This window comes from Thermobia domestica, chromosome 18, assembly GCF_964235325.1.
Source record: "Thermobia domestica chromosome 18, izTheDome1.hap1.1, whole genome shotgun sequence".
Classification (NCBI taxonomy): domain Eukaryota; kingdom Metazoa; phylum Arthropoda; class Insecta; order Zygentoma; family Lepismatidae; genus Thermobia; species Thermobia domestica.
The window spans coordinates 77,651,988-77,673,486 of NC_137471.1; the positions used below are offsets into that span (position 1 = coordinate 77,651,988).

Consider the following 21,499-nt stretch of genomic DNA (forward strand, 5'->3'; position numbering starts at 1 on the left):
TGTACGAGTCGAAAACTGTGAACCTTCATTCACAGCCAAAATGCTCTCCCTAATAATATAAAAATGAAGATACGTTCTAGGTTGCAGGTACGGAAACCTCACCTAGACAAGAACGTTCAATGTGCGCTGTGCCCTGAGACCAGGTAAGACTCAGGAGCATATGCACACAACGATATTGTGTTTTAGAACTTTCTGAATTCTAATTGCAACTCTTCTAGCTTTTTAAAATTTGATTTATTTTTTTAAAAATCAATCTTAAGGACAGTATGCATTACCATACACCAGGCCACGAGAAACCCCTTCGAATAAACTTCTTGAAATGTAAGTTTGGTGCCTACTAATTTAAGGCCAAAACATGTATAGTGTGTTTACTCAATAGAAGTGCAATTCGGCAAACTCTTTTTCAAGTTCCATGCTTTTTTTTTTTTTTTTTACAACAGCATCCCTTTCTCCAACTAAACCTCTTTTGACCGTATTTACAGGGTTGCAATGTCTTAACATCCACTGTATGTTCTTTCTTCTCAATACTATGGCTAATATGAAGCTGTTCTTGGGAACAGCGAATGGAGGACAGCATTTGGAACTATGGCAAGTAAGACTCCACGTGGAGTTGACAAGCGACTGTCAATTGTTTGAAATGAGGGTTCTGGTTGGCCATTTGTTATCGGGGTTGTTTTCCACAAGATTCCTTGGATGATGACTTATTTATGGCACCAGTCACCTCATGTAGAAGGCGACGTTCTTTATATATGAACTGCACTTCGATTGAAGAAATGAACTATAGATCTGTGAGTATAATGGGGCCCTTGTTATTGTGACTCGCTTAGTAAGGTTGTGATTAGGTATTAATTTATTGTGCAAGCCTTTGCTTCCCGAGTAATTGGCCATTAAAATTAGGCTTTGGCCTTCGTCAAATTTTCACAAAATGCTCACTACTAATATTGAGAACACGAATCAACGCGAAACACACGGAACGAAGCTGATAAACGTTAAATAGAATGCAGTGTATACTCATATGCGTAACAAAGATTTCCGAAAATCAATGAAAGAGAGGCGTAGAAAGAGGAAACAGAGGAGTTGGATTACACTAATTAGAAGCGAGGCGGATGAGTGTCTTATGAATCCGAATGTTTCTCGGATAAATGCAAAGAATACTATGTATAATTAAAAAAAAAAAAAAAACTGACCTCACACTTCTCTTTAAAAACTTAAAATGGAGTTGTATGCCAAGCTTTTTAAGAGGATGGCAAGGATTTTTTTTTAAAACAAAGCTGCACTTCCATAGTTAAGTAATTCTAGTTGCTACAAACTTGGCGAATGTAGGCCTAGTAATATTGTTTGTAAAATTTTACAATCTAGAGTCTTATTTCGTACCGTCCCTCAATTTCGTAGCAGCCTAGGGCTCTTGATATGATTTTCGATTGCCTGAACGAAATTGAATGATTTTCGCATCCTATATCTAGGATGATCACTCGTACATATATATAAGTTATACGAAAACTCATTTAATTCTGTTAATGCATACTAAGTTTTAGATAAAATACCTCTAACAATGCATTACCAAAACAATGAGCTTGGTTATACTATTTAAGCAATTCATGTGGAGGGACTGCATAATTTATTGTTTATCAAACTTGTTAGAATAATCAAGTCTAGGAGGTTCAGATGGGCAGGTCATATACTCAGGGAAGAAAGCAGGAATGCTTTCAAAGCTATTAACTGGAAACAATCGGAAAAAGATCACTAGGAAAATCTACAGGTATGTGCAGATGGGAGGACAATAGCCTATTAAGATGGATCTCGCTGAAATAGGAATACAAAGTTGAAACTGCAGTCAGTTGGCTAAAAACAGGGACAAACCTATGTGTGTGTGTGTGTGATTTCTTGTTTTTTTTTGTTTCCTCCCACTTTCTTCATTCCATACCATTATCATTTATCTCATTCCCTTCTCCTTTAACCTCGGTGCATAATCCTGTCACGTTAAAGTTAAAAAAATAAAAAGAATAAGAGTTAAATACGAAATTTATTTCTCTCATGCACATCAAGTGGAAAAGTATTTGCATAGAAACAAAAAATATGAAATCTATGAGTCAAAATGTAGCCTAAAGGCCACAGTAGAAATGAATGTCACGTGTATGATAATGTTTATTTCACGTTCCAACTTATATTTAAATTTATAATAATTACATATGCAATTATCGTGGAAAGTAATTAATAAAAATTCAATTAAATTTATTATTCTTATTTTAATTTTAAATCAATAGAGAGTATTAGTTATGCTTGAACTCCAAATGCAATTGGGCATATTATAATGCAATATGATTAGCAAAGTTTAATTGAAGGTGTTGGCATAAGAAAAAAAACAAACAAGGAAGTGTATAAATCCTTTCGTCGAGACTAAAGCTATTGAAAAGTTCACAAAGAGAATGCATGATTATATTTATTGAGTATTCAGCTTTCATTTGCAAAGAAAACAAAATTTATGTAATGATTCAGTATTCCTGGGTATTCCTATCCACTAGACTTATCATAATATTTCAAAGTAAAAATAATAGGAAACTAATAGATAAAAAAAGTGTCAGTATAGTTCACGGTTTATTTTATATCATTTAGTTTAGTATTGTTTTTCAAATCGACACAGCTAGTGACGGCCATTAGACGTTAAAAGTGGGAAGGGGGCAAGACATGATCTGAATATTTGTATATTAATATTAGTTTTCCTGGTTGTTTCTAACACTTTGTTTAACGAAAGGCTGTAACTAATAGGATACTATCTTTCTCAGTTAAGATACCGTGTATCGTGTTTCATATTTTAAAAAGTAAATTGACAAGAGCAATGCAAGTAGGTACTAGCCTTTAAACAACGAGAGAGATTTGATTCCTTGCTCATGAACATCTTTAAATTCTGTCTGGAAAATTGTGTGATCAGACTGTTTAATAACAAATTTGCAAAACAATAAATGGAAAGAATAATATTAATCATAGTAATGAATAATGAGGCTTGTTTTGTAGAAGTTATATTGAAACTGGAGATTAATGAAGAACTTATATTTCTTAATGTCATTAAATATATGTTATTACTCTTAGAAAATGAAAAACAGTAAAGCTACAAGCATATGTTACGACCTTTAAAGAAATATGTAACTGCAATTGAAACGCAATATCTGTAGTTTTCTTAGGTCCACGGGAAGAAAAATAACAAATACGTACTCACGCAACGGCAAATATTATACGGCACCATTTTTTAATGTGAACCACTAATACATACAAAAACTTTAAATTTGGAATGAAACTATATACATTTAGGAGTCACTTCAACAAAGTGGGGCTATAGACCGAATTGGAACAGCATGTGCCCCAATCATAGACAAAGCAATTGTGCTATTTTCTAACTGCTGAAATCTTGAAATAAGAGGATTTAGTATTTTACAAAATACTAAGGTAAGTTAATAAGTATTTACAATCAATTTTTATTATTTATTGCCACAAGAGTACAATGATTTTATTCATATCATTTTTCAACATAGTCACCGTGCTTTTCAATGCACCTGGCCCACCGCTGCACAAGCTTTCCGATGTCCTCTGAAAAAAAAAAAAAAAAAAAAAAGGGTTTTGGTTGCGCAGCAAGCCACGAACATGCCGATTCATTCACCTGTTGATCGGAGCTGAATCAACTGCCCCTGAGAGTATCTTTAAGTAGACCAAACAGATGGTAATTCGATGGGGCCAGATCGAGACTGTATGCAGGATGCTCCAACACCTCGAAACACACCGTCTGAAGAGTTTCAGCTGTGTGTGCAGCGGTATGTGGCCACACTTTGTCATGCAACACAAGAACGCCTTCGGTTCGGAAGTCCCAAAATTTTTAGAGGGGATCTGATCCTCCTAGTTGCGAAAGTACAACTAACAAACCAATAACATAGCTGCCCCCGCTGAAACGCGGGATGGACTCTATCTCTCTAAGGTGAAAAAAATTACAAAATAGAAAGAGGATACTTATTCTGTATTTTTTTAATAAAAAAACTTGCTTATTAAGGTAATTCAATGAACACTATTAATTAATTAATTTATACAGATTTCTAAACATTATCGACATCTACGGTCTTAAGCTCTTCACGTATAGTCTAAGGAGTGATGGCCCTCGGTGAGCACACTATCAAAGGAAAAGGGAAAGAGGGAAGCGGTCTGGGACTTGAATGTTAGGTACCATCCCGGAATTTTCCTGGTGTGAATGAGGATAACTTAGGAAAATTTCACTCAGAATGTTTGGTCTGAAAAAGCTGTTACCTTTTTTGACCGAATGTTCCCACTAGGAATCGAATCCAGGACCGCTTGCACGAAAAGCAAAAGAGTTAGCGACTTAGTCAACACTTTCACATACAAAAGTTGAAATATTAAGAATAATAGTACCATAATTACATAAATTGTAATAATTTAACCAAACAGACAGCGGCGGTTTTGTCATGTATGTTAGGTAAGCAGTAGGGCTACATACTCAAAAATAAAGCAAATACACTTAAGATTAATATTTCTTTAATTTATTCTATCCAAGTGATTTTCGAAATTGTTAGTTTGCTTTCCTTCCTTGACATTGGAACTCAGTTGAGAGTTCCATATACTGTCACTAGTAGCAGCAATAGCATAGCTATAAGCGTGTCCTCTAGCGCCATTCTTTGGAACTCCTTGTGGGTCTGGATGTAATTCTTCGTATTGCTTACCCGCGCCGAAATTTAAAACCTAAAAATTATTATTATTATTATTATTTTAATGCCCATCCTCGTGTTACCATTGAACGAAATTTATACTAAAATTAGCAAAATAATAATAATAATCTTTTATAAATTGAATCGTTGAGTTCTTAAACCGGTCACCTCCATCGAAGTTAATTTGACACACAAAACTAAATTAATCAATATGTATCTGACATATACGGTTATTTTCATTTTTGGAAAGTAGAAAAATGTCAGTTCTACGGTACGACAGGGGCGGATCCAGGACGGACTTCTGGGGGGGGGGGCGGTGGGTTGTAATACTGGTACTTAGAGTTACTTTTAAGAGCGTCAAACTCGGGGATGGGTTTTATTTATATATATAAAATAAAATAAAAAAATCCTCTTCTGGGGGTCGATCACCCCGATCGCCCCCCTGGATCCGCCCCTGTGGTACGAAAATGAAAATAGCCCTGTATTCATATTGACTAATTTAGTTTTGTTTGTCACTCCTCTCAAATTAGCTTCGATGGAGATGAGCGGTATTCGAACTCAACGATTCAATTGTATTGATGTATGCATTTACTGCGATATTCAGGGTTTTATAGTGTAGTGATATACTTCAATCTTATGCAGTTATATGGGAAGAAGAAATGCAATAGCTGTAAGCAAGAAGCCTAAGAAATAGCAATAGAGGCAACTGTGACTATAATTTGTGGTATTACCCAATCTTTTACTTCTCGAGCACTTAAAAAAAAAAAAGTCCAGAATGGTCGTCCAGTTTCTCCACTAAAGTGAAAGCAAGTGTTCGACATATTAGTATTAATTTACGTATCAACATAGGCGTGCTGTGAAGGGCAGTTTGTGCTCAGTAGTTTTTTTTATATTTTAATATGTAAATTATCTTATTTGCATATCTGTATTTAAATTTGTATTTTTGTTTATTATGTAATCACAGAACAAGTTTAAGGTAATATGTTAATTTTGTATGAAGTAAATATAAAACATTATTCTTGGAAATATTTCCGAATGAAATTAAAATTGGAATTTGAAAGCGACTCCCTACGACAAGAGCAGTTTATCTCGCTATTTCTTCAAAATCTCTATATAGAGCCCTTCATGCGAATTCGGCGGAAGGGGGAGCAGATTTTGGTGCAGAAGAAAATCATGTGCTTACCGCACGTTGGGAAATTTTCTCAATTTTGAACAATAAATATTGACGTCAGGTAATTTACCTTATAGGGACACCAAACCTTATTGTTAGTATATCATTCTTTTTTCATTTTTTTATGCTATTATTATGTGTCCAGATAATTTTTGAAAACTCTCTTGGTTCTGTTTTAACAGACTGCTAACAGAGCAGACACACACACACACATAGCTGAGAGAGCGAAGTTTTTGTTTGATCATGTAGGAGGAGAGGCAGAAGGGAGTTGAACGAACCAGCCGTTTTTTTTCTTTTTTGTAATTATTATTTTTAATATTGTTTTAATTTATATAGTAAAACTTAAATGAGTGTTTGATATTATTATGGTCAAGGAAAAGAGAATTGGAACATAAATTGAAGTATGTTATATATCTATACGAACTTGAAAGTGTTTGCTTTATTTAAAAAAAAAATATATATACCACATCAGAAACTAAATTCGTTAACAGCGCCTCAAGGACAGTGACCATCGGAAGCGAGGGTGGAATCTGCCTGTGGAGCGGCTCTGGACAAATTCTTTGGAAGGGGAGAAAAAAACGGTTGGAGTGGACATGAGAGGCGGAGCACTTCTCCGGTTTTGAACTGAAAAAAATAGGGTGAGATCTGGAGAAGGAAGTCTTCGAGGAGAGAGGTGCTTGAGCCAGAGAATAGTTAACACATAAAGTAAGATAATTCGTGAAAAAAAAAAAAAACAATATGTGTTCTGAAATATTAAATCGCCGCTTCTGCAAGATAAGAACGATAAACATAAACTAAATACAGTGAACCAGTGCTATATTTTTACAAGTTCAGTGTGTATTATCGGAGTATTATTGACATTTTTTTCTTTAAAAAAAAAATAAAAAAAAGTGCTCAACCTTGCTGGGAGTTGGAAGACTAGCGCCTACCAGACATTGTCAGGGCAATGTAGCTCCCTTGGTTTTGGGGAGGATAATGTGTTGCTTTACATAACACATCTTTGGCGGATCACACACAGTGTAAAAAAAAAAAAATCGTTAACGTCAAGGAGAATGAAGCTGTTGGTTGATCATCAACAATTAAAAGTTCTAAGAACATCTTGTACCAAATAGACAGTGTTTGCAGAGGACTAAGAACGGACTATAATCCTGACTTTAAAATATATGTGGTTTTTAGTGAACTTTGACTTTTCCTTTTGAGAAACAGTGACATAAAAATATTAAGATTGTGTGGAAATCCTAGTTAATCGAACTTTGTACTAAAATCGCTTAAAAACTAATATCAACATCAACTGGATAAACATTTTATTAAGTAAAACTTCTCTAGCTATATATATATAAATATATGCATAGACATACACAAGGTTGGAAATTATCCCTGTGCACAGTGGAAAAGTGTAAAATGAAATGTGTTCAAGTCATTCAGACAGAATTATACCATTTTTTTATCTTCAAATATTGCTATTAAATACTCTCAAAACACAAATGGCTGGTTCATACCTGAATTGTCCATGGTTCTGGAACTGGTGAGTACACTGATTTTTAGATGTACCATATCATGTTTTTTTTTCAGCTGAAATTGTATGAAGGACTTCTCAATGTTTCCTGTATGTATTGTCACTTCCTAACGGTGCACAGGAAGAAAAATTAGAACCCAAGTACTGACACAGGAGCAATATAGTAACGGAGATAATAAAAAAAAAAAATAGAGAGTGTGTACCTTTTCGGTATCATTGGCAGTACAGTATATTCTTTTATTTTTATTTTCTTTTAAAATTTTATGTGACCATTAACGCTACTCTCTTGCTTCTGATGATCGAATATCAGCTCCACAGCTCCTGCATTCTATCTTTTAGCTTATTCTCAAAATTCAGTACTCAGCCCTGTATTCAATCAAGGAAATATAAACTGGGTATTAATTAATTTAGCATTGTGTAGTGGTGGCTCTTAAGTACATCCCACTAACACAATAAAGTAGTAGACTAGGTCATGCTCTACTCAAGTGAATCCTCTTTAGGGGCTCTTCACATACAGTTTGGCCATTTACTGTTATAGGGCCTTTCACAAAAATTTGGCGCCACAGCTTTAAGGGCAATTCAATGTTCATCTTATCCTACGGTGACATTGAATAAAGAGTCAGCTTTATCAACACTATTTGGCTTAAAATTTTCGGTGTGTTTGATGTTTCCCATAACGATTCCAAGAATATTGAAGAAATAGAGTTATTTTGTTTATTTGGTGTATATTTTGTGATAGTTTATTCTGTGTAATTAGAGTTTCAGGCATACATTTTGGGGGGAGGTTAAATTTGTTGCAAATTTTATTAGTTTAATGGTAGTCACTCGTTCGATTGCTAGAAGAATGGATGAACTAAGAAACGAAGAGTTTGCGCAGAGAGGTGACGCAAACTCTGATGTCGAGACTGACGTGTCCGAGCTCAGAGACAACGACCCCCCTCCCAGTATCAGTAATACGTCACTGGTGGTCTTGGATTCAAACCCAGGGGAAAGTCAGAATGAAACTAATGGCTCAGACGTAGGGGCGAGCGATCCAGGGAAACTAAATTTAACAGCAATTTTAGAACAAATTCTTCTTGGTCAGAAAAAATTAGAAGCAGGAATTGAACAGGTTAAGCAGGATACCAAGAGCCTGGAAAAGAGTAACCAGAAACTTGAGGAGAAATTAGAATCTAGTACAAAGAAACTAGAATCAGGTTTAGAGCAGGTGCGAAGGGAGTCTCGTGAAAGCAATCAGCGTCTCGAAGAGAAAATCGAGACTAACAACTTCAGGCTTGAGCGCAGGTTAGATATGGTTCAAGAACAGCTTGAAAGTAGTGAACGCCAACTCGTTCAGCGCATTGAGAACACATCTAACGAATTGCGATCGCAGTTAGAATCCACCAGGGGGGAGTTAAATTCCCACATCAATGAGACTAACGTTAAGATAGGTCAAGTACAAGAAAACTCAGACAGGGTTGCCAATTTAGTAGATGAAAATTACAGTGAACTAACGGAAGCGTTGCAGCAGGTTTCGTCCCGGGTGGAGCAGACCACTGTCAGTGTCACAGAGAGAGTGGCAGGTGTAGAACACTCAGTGACAAGAATAAGCCAGGAAGTGAAGAGAGTTGAGGTGAACTTCACCTCACAGATAGCGAGAATAAGGGGAGAATTCCAGCAGGAGACGCCTCTGGAAGAGATTAGGTCTGAATGCAATGGGAGCATTCAACGAATGCAAGAGACTGTAAATGATGTTTGTGAAAAGCTGGAAGAAAAAATGGCTCAGTGGAAGGAGTCAGTGCAGCGTGAAACAGCTGAACTTGTGGATGGGAGAATCGCCACATTGTCAGCTGGGTCACCCAGAGCCATCTCGCCATCGTTAACCCAGCAGATCTCTTCAGGACGCGACTTGCTGGGTTCTCAACCTGGGAACGTAGTAGACGCCCGCGAGACTGACACCAACGCGCAACCTTCTACGTCAAGGACCATTCCTAGCAACCAGGCACAGGGTGTAAATATGGCAACCGCGTTAGGATTCCTCCATAGGGACCTTACACTACCAATTTATCAAGGAAATGAAAACGAGACTTCTACTCATAACTTCCTCGTGGATCTAGACCGCTACTTCGAGATTAGTGGTGTACCTAATGAGTTGAGGCTTAGTCTAGTGTCAAAATGCTTAAGAAACTCGGCAGCACTTTGGTATCAGGTCACTGCAGCAAAGATGAGAAGTTATGACGAGTTTGTTGCCCTCTTCCGCGAGACGTATTTGAGCGAGGAACGTCTCGCAAACTTGCGTGCAACCATTCTTACGTCTCACTATGACTCACGATTGCATAAATCCCCATCCAACTATCTGCTCGACCTGTTACACAAAAACAGTATTTTGTCTCCTAGTATGTGCGAATCAACCCTCCTCAAGGTTCTCCCACGGCAATTACCACCTTGGTTGTTCAGGTCAGTCGTCTCGTCCCGGCCTAAGAATATCTCTGACCTGCTGACTCTCGTGCAGGAGTTAGAAACCTCAATGCGAGACCGCGAGTCATTCACTTATAATAGGAAGGGAGTGAACATGTTAGAAATCAATTATGAAAGCAGGTCACAGAACTCCCCAGGCCCGAGTGGTACGCATTCGCATTCGTCTCGAAGGCAAAACAGGCGAAGGCGAGACAACCGGAATCCTTACCAGAGACAACCAGAAGAACATCATTTAAGAAACAGCCCATCTCGTAACCGTGGCAACGAGAGTGGAGGTGTATCACACCCACGAGGTAGAGAGAATGGTAACAGAAGGAATGCAACACGTCGCGCAAGAGGTCAGAGGGGTAATGTTAGACCTGTTCCCGGCCAGCAGAGAACTGCCTTCAGGGGGGACGAGTCTCTGCATGTGTTAGAGACATATGACCGAAGCAGAGAAACTGTTACCCACAACCAAAATAACAACCCAGATATGAATAGTCGAGCATCACCGTCGACTCGTCAATGAGGTGTGACTGCACATGCTTGTGGGGACGGTAGGTCGAATGCGTGCGTGTATACCCCGACTGAGTCTTCAAAAACAGATCCCAAGTATGTGCATAACAGAGAAAATGTGTATGAGAGAGAAATTGAGATTGACGAGCCAGAAACCGCCGTGAAGGAAATTTCCGTAAATGAAGATTTAAATGAGAAGGAAAATTGTGAAACTTGTGTAAAGATTATCAATCGTACACACTTTAGAGAGGCTAGTTCTAGTAAAATTTCATTATTAAGTAGGAATGGCGAAAATGTCGACATTGATAGGAATATTTTTGAAGAAGCGAACTCTATTTTTAAAGATTTGTTAGATACGAGCCATGAACCTATGCCTACAAATAATGTGATATCGCTCCCCGAGATTCACGTGGTAGTATTTGCGCAAGCAGTAGACGCACTACTAGACTCAGGAGCCAGCGTGTGCGCAATTTCCCAAGAACTGTGGAATAAAGTAAAGGATAGCCACCCTCCCCCTGCATTTTTGCGCGCAAATAATATTAGAGTAACCTCTGCTTTTGGCAGTAAAGCTGCTGCGTTAGTGGGACAGACGATGCTAGAGCTTGTTATTCAAGGAAAGATATTTCATACTGTGGGAATAATTGTGTCCGGTCTAAATCGTTCGCTTATTCTGGGTTCGAACTTCTTCAACGATTCACGTGCCATATTGGATTATGACAAAGGGACTCTACATCTTACCAATCCACATGATGTAGAGATACAATTTAGATCAATAGACTGTCACTCAGAGGACTTAGTCGTACGCTGTCTGGAGTGGGAGATGGATTGCCAGAGCACCTGGGTTCCAGTTGGGGAGTTAGGGGATGTGTATTTAGATGAAAATTACCCGTCAGACGAAAGACGGAAGGCCATGCCTGTGTACATAGCAGCCCTAGAGGAAAGTAAGCCCGTAAGAGACACGGTCATTCGAGCGCTTAGGTTGGAGGGAAGATACCCAACCACACAAGAGCTGGCAACTTATGTGTTTTCGCCATCCGATTGGAGGCAGATCCGAACCCGTGCATCCATCTCAGAAATAGAAGACTACGTCGACAAGTACACTGATCTCACAGAGACAGAGAGAGGAAGATTGAAAGCAGTGTTAAAAAAGCATCAGGCACTTTTCGATATCAAGCCTGGGTGCATATCCAATTATGAGCACAAAATCGAGATAACGGACGAACATCCTGTGAAAGCTAAAATGTATCCATACCCAGTGAAGTACAGGAACCAGGTAGCTAACGAAATTAATCGATGGCTAGCCTGGGGAATCATCCGAAAACAAGCCACATCGTTTGCCAATCCATTAGTAGTAACGCCTAAGAGCGACGGTAGAGTGAGGGTGTGCATTGATGGACGTTCGTTAGGGAGGATATCGAATTCAGAATGTGATCGCCCGATTCCACCTCTGTCTGTGCTGCAAGACATGTGTGATAAGTCGTGGTTTAGCTCTGTTGATGGGGTAGAAATGTTCCTTCAGATCAAGGTGCGAGAAAGTGATCAGAAGTATCTGGGCTTTCTTCACGAAGGGATATCTTATGTTTTCCAAAAGTTACCGTTTGGCACTAAACAGAGTTTAGCCTCGTGTGTACGTGCTCTTGATTCAATTCTTGGACCAGATGTGAGAGAGTTTTGTGGTCAGTATGTAGATGACATTGTAGTAGGAGATACGTCATTTGATGAGCACATGCGTCATCTTGACGAAGTGCTCGCTTTGTTAACAGCAGGTGGCCTAACTCTCAGACTAAAGAAATGCGAATTTGCTCGTCAGAAGATTAACATACTTGGGTACCAACTTTCTCAGCACGGTATCGGGAAAGATCCGGAGAAAGTGAAGCGGGTGATCGATTTCAGAACACCTAAGAACGTTAAGGAATTACGATCATTTATTGGATATTGTCAGTACTACCGCTGCTTCAGTCGAAGGTACTCAGAAGTTCTTTTTCCGTTATTCGGCCTACTAAAGAAAAACGTGAAGTTTAAGTGGGAACCTTGTCATCAGGAGGCCATGGAACAAATAAAGAATATATTCCAGGAGGAAGTGGTGTTAAAACGACCTCTGCCAGACAAGCAGCTCATTCTGGAGTGTGATGCCTGCGACTTTGCGTGTTCGTCACTCCTATATCAACGAGATGAAAATGATGATATAAGGATTATTGGGTTTTCGTCGCGCGTATTCAACGCCGCTGAACGGAACTATTGCATCACCGAGAAGGAGTTTGCAGGTCTTATTGATGGAGTAGTGAAATTCAAACAATACTTGATTGGTCACAAGTTCAAAATTCGTTCCGACCATCAGGCCCTTAAATTCATCCTGCTCTGTCGACTTACGAACCAGAGGATCTCACGATGGGTTCTAACGCTCTCAAACCTGGACTTCGAATTCGAGTTCGTAAAATCAAGTGAGAACATTAGTGACTATCATTCCAGATACCCTCCGCACTTGCAGGAAGATCTGAGGGTGTGTAGAAAACCAGTTTTACAAGAATCCCTAATGGCGATTCTTACGGAGGTTCCGTGCGAATTGCGAAAACTCATCGCAATTCTGCCAGAAATGCAATCCTCAGATCCCACTTATGGGAAGATTAAGAAGGATCTGGAGGAAAACACGGACTCACCCAGAGTGAGAGGAGATCGTCACCATTACGAGCTTTTAAGCGGCCGTCTGTGTAAACGGGACAAAGAGGGAGTCCGTATTTGCATTCCAGAAGTGTTAGTAGCTCCTCTACTCGATTATTATCATTCAGATCGGGGGCACATGTCGGCCAGTAAGCTACTACCACTTCTGTCAGAGTATTTTGTATGGCCAAAGATGCGTGCATTTGTGAGGAAGTTCTGTGCATCCTGCATCGTCTGCCAGAAAGCAAACCCACCACACTGCTATCTTCCAGGACCACTCAATCCTGTGGTAGTAGACCGCCCAAGTTTCCTAGTGTGTATCGACTGGTGTGGTCCTTTGACACGAGGCATAGGCAGTGTCAACTATATACTAGTGTTCTATGATGCATTCTCAAAACTAGTAGCGTTGTATGCTTGCCGGAAGGCGAACACTGCCACAGCGATAAGAAAACTTAAGGAGTTCTTGAAACTGAGTCCCGGTGTGGAACTAGTCCTCACGGACAGAGGCTCTCAGTTCACCGCAGAGCAGTGGAAGCGAGAAATATCCAGTTTGGGCATCAAGCACATCATGTCCACTCCCTATTATCCACAGGGAGAAATGGCAGAAGTGGCAGTAAAGGCAACAGTTCGTCTACTCCGGAAATACTGTCATGAAAATCAAAAGATGTGGCCCAAGTATCTGGATAAAGTTGAGAGATGCCTGAACTCAGCGAAACACCTGACCACTGGCGTCTCTGCGTACGAATGTCATTTTGGACAATCCATGTCCAGAGACATCGCAAGAATCTTCGAAATTCCTGAAATGGAAAGACGCCATGATGTGCAGTACTATATTGAAATTGCAGGTAGGAACCTAGCAAAGAATGCAACTGCACGAAAGAAGTACTTTGACAAGTCACATCGTACCATCGTGTACCAAGTGGGTGAACTTGTACTGGCCAGGATTTTTCCTAGGTCAGATGCTATAGCAGGTGTTTCCAAAAAGCTCATGATGCTGTTTTCGGGGCCCTGGCGTATTGTAGGCACGTCAGGGAAAAATATGTACACACTGGCTGACCCAGTTTCAAATGAAGTCAAAATGAAGAGAAATGCCTACCTATTGAAGAAATTCATTGAGAGAGAAGAAACAGTAGTGAATCAGGTGGTGGGAAATACCGAAAATGTGACGTAATTACAAAACTATTAAGAGTGACAAGAATCTATATAGTATTATCGCATATTGTGACATAATTATATTATAATGTATCCTAGAGTCAGATTAGGTGTGAAATGCCTGAAAATAGCTTTGTATTTATAGAATAGGATCGTTTACGCATTTCCTTGAATAATTCTTGTATATCATTAATTCGTTATGTATTGTTAGTATATTAGTAAGGATAGAAATAGTGGAGTACTCTTCTAGTGCTTCTCTGATTTGTTGATTGTGTTTTTCTTATGTAACGATTAGTAATCTATATGGAGTGTGGAGCACGTTTATCATCTAACAAATGTGCACTTCTCTGGAAATGTGTTCTGTGTTAGTAAACACATTCCACATTACCAAGGGGGGAATTGTGAAGGGCAGTTTGTGCTCAGTAGTTTTTTTTATATTTTAATATGTAAATTATCTTATTTGCATATCTGTATTTAAATTTGTATTTTTGTTTATTATGTAATCACAGAACAAGTTTAAGGTAATATGTTAATTTTGTATGAAGTAAATATAAAACATTATTCTTGGAAATATTTCCGAATGAAATTAAAATTGGAATTTGAAAGCGACTCCCTACGACAAGAGCAGTTTATCTCGCTATTTCTTCAAAATCTCTATATAGAGCCCTTCATGCGAATTCGGCGGAAGGGGGAGCAGATTTTGGTGCAGAAGAAAATCATGTGCTTACCGCACGTTGGGAAATTTTCTCAATTTTGAACAATAAATATTGACGTCAGGTAATTTACCTTATAGGGACACCATACCTTATTGTTAGTATATCATTCTTTTTTCATTTTTTTATGCTATTATTATGTGTCCAGATAATTTTTGAAAACTCTCTTGGTTCTGTTTTAACAGACTGCTAACAGAGCAGACACACACACACACATAGCTGAGAGAGCGAAGTTTTTGTTTGATCATGTAGGAGGAGAGGCAGAAGGGAGTTGAACGAACCAGCCGTTTTTTTTCTTTTTTGTAATTATTATTTTTAATATTGTTTTAATTTATATAGTAAAACTTAAATGAGTGTTTGATATTATTATGGTCAAGGAAAAGAGAATTGGAACATAAATTGAAGTATGTTATATATCTATACGAACTTGAAAGTGTTTGCTTTATTTAAAAAAAAATATATATATACCACATCAGAAACTAAATTCGTTAACAGCGCCTCAAGGACAGTGACCATCGGAAGCGAGGGTGGAATCTGCCTGTGGAGCGGCTCTGGACAAATTCTTTGGAAGGGGAGAAAAAAACGGTTGGAGTGGACATGAGAGGCGGAGCACTTCTCCGGTTTTGAACTGAAAAAAATAGGGTGAGATCTGGAGAAGGAAGTCTTCGAGGAGAGAGGTGCTTGAGCCAGAGAATAGTTAACACATAAAGTAAGATAATTCGTGAAAAAAAAAAACAATATGTGTTCTGAAATATTAAATCGCCGCTTCTGCAAGATAAGAACGATAAACATAAACTAAATACAGTGAACCAGTGCTATATTTTTACAAGTTCAGTGTGTATTATCGGAGTATTATTGACATTTTTTTCTTTAAAAAAAAATAAAAAAAAGTGCTCAACCTTGCTGGGAGTTGGAAGACTAGCGCCTACCAGACATTGTCAGGGCAATGTAGCTCCCTTGGTTTTGGGGAGGATAATGTGTTGCTTTACATAACACATCTTTGGCGGATCACACACAGTGTAAAAAAAAAATCGTTAACGTCAAGGAGAATGAAGCTGTTGGTTGATCATCAACAATTAAAAGTTCTAAGAACATCTTGTACCAAATAGACAGTGTTTGCAGAGGACTAAGAACGGACTATAATCCTGACTTTAAAATATATGTGGTTTTTAGTGAACTTTGACTTTTCCTTTTGAGAAACAGTGACATAAAAATATTAAGATTGTGTGGAAATCCTAGTTAATCGAACTTTGTACTAAAATCGCTTAAAAACTAATATCAACATCAACTGGATAAACATTTTATTAAGTAAAACTTCTCTAGCTATATATATATAAATATATGCATAGACATACACAAGGTTGGAAATTATCCCTGTGCACAGTGGAAAAGTGTAAAATGAAATGTGTTCAAGTCATTCAGACAGAATTATACCATTTTTTTATCTTCAAATATTGCTATTAAATACTCTCAAAACACAAATGGCTGGTTCATACCTGAATTGTCCATGGTTCTGGAACTGGTGAGTACACTGATTTTTAGATGTACCATATCATGTTTTTTTTTCAGCTGAAATTGTATGAAGGACTTCTCAATGTTTCCTGTATGTATTGTCACTTCCTAACGGTGCACAGGAAGAAAAATTAGAACCCAAGTACTGACACAGGAGCAATATAGTAACGGAGATAATAAAAAAAAAAATAGAGAGTGTGTACCTTTTCGGTATCATTGGCAGTACAGTATATTCTTTTATTTTTATTTTCTTTTAAAATTTTATGTGACCATTAACGCTACTCTCTTGCTTCTGATGATCGAATATCAGCTCCACAGCTCCTGCATTCTATCTTTTAGCTTATTCTCAAAATTCAGTACTCAGCCCTGTATTCAATCAAGGAAATATAAACTGGGTATTAATTAATTTAGCATTGTGTAGTGGTGGCTCTTAAGTACATCCCACTAACACAATAAAGTAGTAGACTAGGTCATGCTCTACTCAAGTGAATCCTCTTTAGGGGCTCTTCACATACAGTTTGGCCATTTACTGTTATAGGGCCTTTCACAGTGCGCAACGTGAGTGCCGTGGGTGCCTTGGTACCCACATTAGACAAACTTTTGTATGTAGAATTATTACAAACTGAGAAGAGATTACGTGTAAATTATTTCCCGTCTGCATATGTGCCGTGAGTCGCCGACGCAGCGTCGGGTGCAATGACGCTATCTTTTCTTAGAGGAAAGGGGGGAGGATGACATTCCATATGGTGGTACTTTAGATCTGGCACCCACATTTCCAATGTACTGCGCATGCTAGTGCGTATCAATAATTCATTTTTATGTGGTTGTATGCAGGGATTTATTTGCAGCCAGGGAAGCCTGGGAATTTCCCTCCTTCTAAGTCTTGACTTCCCTGTCTCTAACGAGGGAACCTATCCAAGTGCAACTCTGACTTCGAGTCGAGACTATGGTCGTTGGATACCTTGTCCCAAAAGAACATAACACGAAAAGTGATACATCCTCGATCGCAACCGTTGCAGAGATATAAGCGTGAAAATTTAGAAATTGAGCTCCATACTATACATTACAAAGTCAGCTTCCGGGTCAGATTTTTCGGAAACGGTCAGGTAAGGAAACTCAGCGAATACATATCAAATTAGTGTTGGAAGCCCACCACCTTTTGAATGAAAAAATGTTGCCCCCGGGGCACTCGCAGGGTCCCAGGCGGGGTCCAACTCAAAATTGGCAAATGGAACCGGGGGTCAAGTAGCATATTATATGAAAGCTATTGTTAAATAAAAGAAGATAGAACAAATCTCAACTCTCTATGATGACCCTGTGCAAACGGGCAACTGGTCAAAATGTCAATACAACCTACACCAGAAAATATATGGCCACTCTTCTAAATCCGTTACGTTGTCACGTTTTTCTCTACCACCTTATTCTTCAATGTGTATCAAAGTTTCAAGGTCAATCCTTTTCGTTTTTCCATTATGTTTCTCGTTCAGCAAATTCCCCGACTAAAATTTCACGGTGCAATATGCGAATTTGGGGTCCCGATTCGCGAAGCATATACCGTTGCCTTTTGAACTTTTCACCCTCCACGACGGTTGCGATTGACAATGTATCCTTTCTCTTCTAGGACACGCAATCCAATGGCCATGGTCATTTTATGGTCCATTGGTCATTCGAAGTCACACTTATACTTGGATAAGGTCCGTTGTGTAACTCTGTGACAGACTCTGCAACAATTTGTTTAACTTCAATACCTTGCACTTTTAAACGTGTTTTTTCTGTTTTGTTATTGTCACAACTTAACGGATTTAGAAGAGTGGTCATATATTTTCTGATGTAGGTTGTATTGACATTTTGACCAGTTGCCCGTTTGCACAGGGTCATCATAGAGAGTTGAAATTTGTTCTATCTTCTTTTATTTAACAATAGCTTTCATACAATATGCTACTTGACCCCCGGTTCCATTTGCCAATTTTGAGTTGGACCCCGCCTGGGACCCTGCGAGTGCCCCGGGGGCAACATTTTTTCATTTAAAAGGTGGTGGGCTCCCAACACTAATTTGATATGTATTCGCTGAGTTTCCTTACCTGACCGTTACCGAAAAATCTGACCCGGAAGCTGACTTTGTAATGTATAGTATGGAGCTCAATTTCTAACTTCTCACGCTTATATCTCTGCAACGGTTGCGATCGAGGATGTATCACTTTTCGTGTTATGTTCTTTTGGGACAAGGTATCCAACGACCATAGTCTCGACTCGAAGTCAGAGTTGCACTTGGATAGGTTCCCTCGTAAGTTTAATTCAGTCTTTCCAGCCTGGAAAGATATTTTCCCCCTTTCATAGGCTACATAATCTGTTTTAATGTACAATAATTCAACTTCATGTTTTAGTAGCAATTCTTTATAAATATCCCCCCCCTTCTACAAAATCCACAAATAAACCACTGGTTGTACGTACAAACTAGTGCTGTTGAATTTTTGTGACATTTGCGGTTTTCGGTTTTTTAGAAAACCGGTTTTCTGAAAACCGCAAATGCGGTTTTCAGAACCGAAACCGCAAAAGCGGTTTTCAAAACCGAAACCGTAAATGCGGTTTTCAAAACCGAAACCGAAAAAGCGGTTTTCAAAACCGAAACCGCAAAAGCTGTTTTCAAAACCGAAACCGCAGAAGCTCTTTTTGGAAGCGAAAGCCGCCCGAAACCGTGTTTGCGGTTTTATGAACGTAACCTTGTTTGTCCTTTTCAAAGCAGAAACAATGTTTGATGTTTTTAATTACACCTTTTAACAATTGTGAAAGCATTTATCGATCGAGACAATTGTATTGATTTATGTCTGTGTTTTTAACTCTTTTTATTTGCTCCAAGACTATTATGGTAATATATGCAGCACTGTGCGAAAGGGATTGTTCGATGCTTGTACAAGTCACAGCTAAATTAGGGTTGCAATATTTTAAAGTCAGAAAAGTGGGAAGTTCTAAACCGTAAGTACTGATGTGAACTTGTGTGTTACAAATACTGACCTTGGATCCTTCGCACTTTTTTTTTTTAAGTTACTTCTTTGATGACACTTCCAATGTACTTTTCGGCTGCAGGGAAGCAAACTGGACCCCACCTGATTTTCATATACTTTGTAAATTACACCACGAGGAACACGAATCTGAAGGAATTTTGACATTCCGAATTTCCGATCTCGAGATATTCGAACATAAAGTGACCACGGAAGCAAACTAGACCCCACCTTATTTTTATATATTTTGTAAAGTAGACCACTAGAAACGCGAATATGAAGGAATTTTGACATTCCGAATTTCCGATCTCGAGATATTCGAACATAAAGTGACCACGGAAGCAAACTGGACCAAAACTAATTTTTATATATTTCGTAAACTAGACTACGAGGAACACGAATCTGAAGGAATTTTGACATTCCGACTTCCCGAACTCGAGATACTAGAACTTATACAGTAGTTTTACATAGTATGTATAAAATTAACGAAGAAAGTTATGTCGCTTTTTGACCTATCACCTTAGAGCATCGATATGTCACCTAAGACCAGGGGTGTAGCCAGCAGGTTTCTGTAGGAGGGGCTCGTCGTTTTTGAAGGGGGACGAGCTACAATCTAAAAAAAAAAAAAGATGTGTTGCAGCTAGTGTTTTTGAAGCCTGAAAAAACCTGGAAAATTTTGGTTTTCTTCCAGAAAACTAAAAAAACTGTTTTCAGCTGCTTCTGCTTCTTCTTACTATTATTATTAATAACAAAATAATAATAATAATAATTTCATAAATTATATTACAGATAGTTTGTATTATGTTTAACCAAGTACTGCCCCGACCAAACATTATACCTTTGTTCTTAACTATTTCAATACACAGAACCGATCTATAAAGGTAAACAGGAAAGTTCTATCGCTTTCTCACCCACCACCATTCATATGTCACCTAACACGTATCTGGAAGATTAAGAATACATCGATAACCTTCTGCAAACGTTCTGGAAGGCCATTTATTCCATCGCGGTAGAGGTTGGTGTTCCGTGAAGCGAAGGAGGTATCAAGTGCATTTTGCACCTCTACTTGGGATTTGAGTTGGCATCCTTTAAAGGTGGTTGTCCAAGGAAGGGAACAGATGATAATCGGACGGTGCAATGTCCAGTGAGTATGGCGTATACAATAGTGTTTCCTATCCAAGGCGTAAAATGGTGTCCCGGGTCATCCTAGCCACGAGGAGCTTAGCGTTGTCCTGTAACATAAGGACCCCTTTGGGATTCAGAAGTGCTGGCTCCAGAGTTTTGAGTTTCTCTTGAACACTGCTCAACTGCTGACAGTACACAGTTGATTGATGCGATGACCAGCTGGTAGCAGTTCCCGATGCACGATGCCGCGAGCAGTTCATAAACACACAGGAGGATTTTCTTCTGGTGTAGTGCTGGTTTCGGCTGTCTTGGAACCGTTCATGGGATGCTAACCAATTATGACGGCGCCGTGGAACTTCGTACAGGACCCATTTCTCATCACATGGCAACACCTTGTCCAGAAATGGCTCCTTCCTCAGACGAGACAGCAAAGAAACACAGGTGTCTGCTTGCGTTGCCTTTTGACCCGGAATCAAGTTATGTGGGACCCATCGACCCAACTTCTAGTGTTTTCTCAGTTGATGAAGTTGCTGTTGAATGGTTTCGCCACTCACACTGAATTGTCCCCATGCCGTAAGCGTCGGTGGACCACAAATGGGCAATTAGCGACATCTCGCCAAACATTGGCGGCGCCGCAGCGACGATTCCCGGTGGCCCCTCTACCGTTTTGAAAATTATACCACCAGCGGCAGAGACGCGACAAAGCGCCAACGAACCACAAACTTACTCCCCCAAACGTTAAATGTTAAATCGGCTATATGTGTGATTTAGTTACATTAAGGTGAGTAAAAAACACTTTAAAAAGTATCAAAAAATTACCCCGCAGGGGACTCAAACCACCAACCTTATGATTACTAGGCAAGTGTTCTTCCTACTTTGCTACGAAGGCGATGAAGGAAACGTCGCTTGTAAAGGGATAATTCGTTAAGATCTTTTTAATTGGGTCAATCACAGTGCTCCTTTAACCGTGTATATTCGACGATAACTGTTTGGAATTA

At 38.9% G+C, this 21,499-nt stretch overlaps 1 long non-coding RNA gene across 1 annotated transcript in view; it reads right to left on the reverse strand.

Moving 5' to 3' along the window:
- Nucleotides 1-4,516: 4,516 nt before the first annotated feature.
- LOC145675178 (uncharacterized) overlaps nucleotides 4,517-21,499 on the reverse strand; it is a 60,170-nt gene continuing 43,187 nt past the window's right edge. The window contains exon 2 of the long non-coding RNA XR_014129111.1: nucleotides 4,517-4,737. This is a non-coding gene — a long non-coding RNA (uncharacterized LOC145675178). The remainder of the gene's footprint in view (nucleotides 4,738-21,499) is intronic.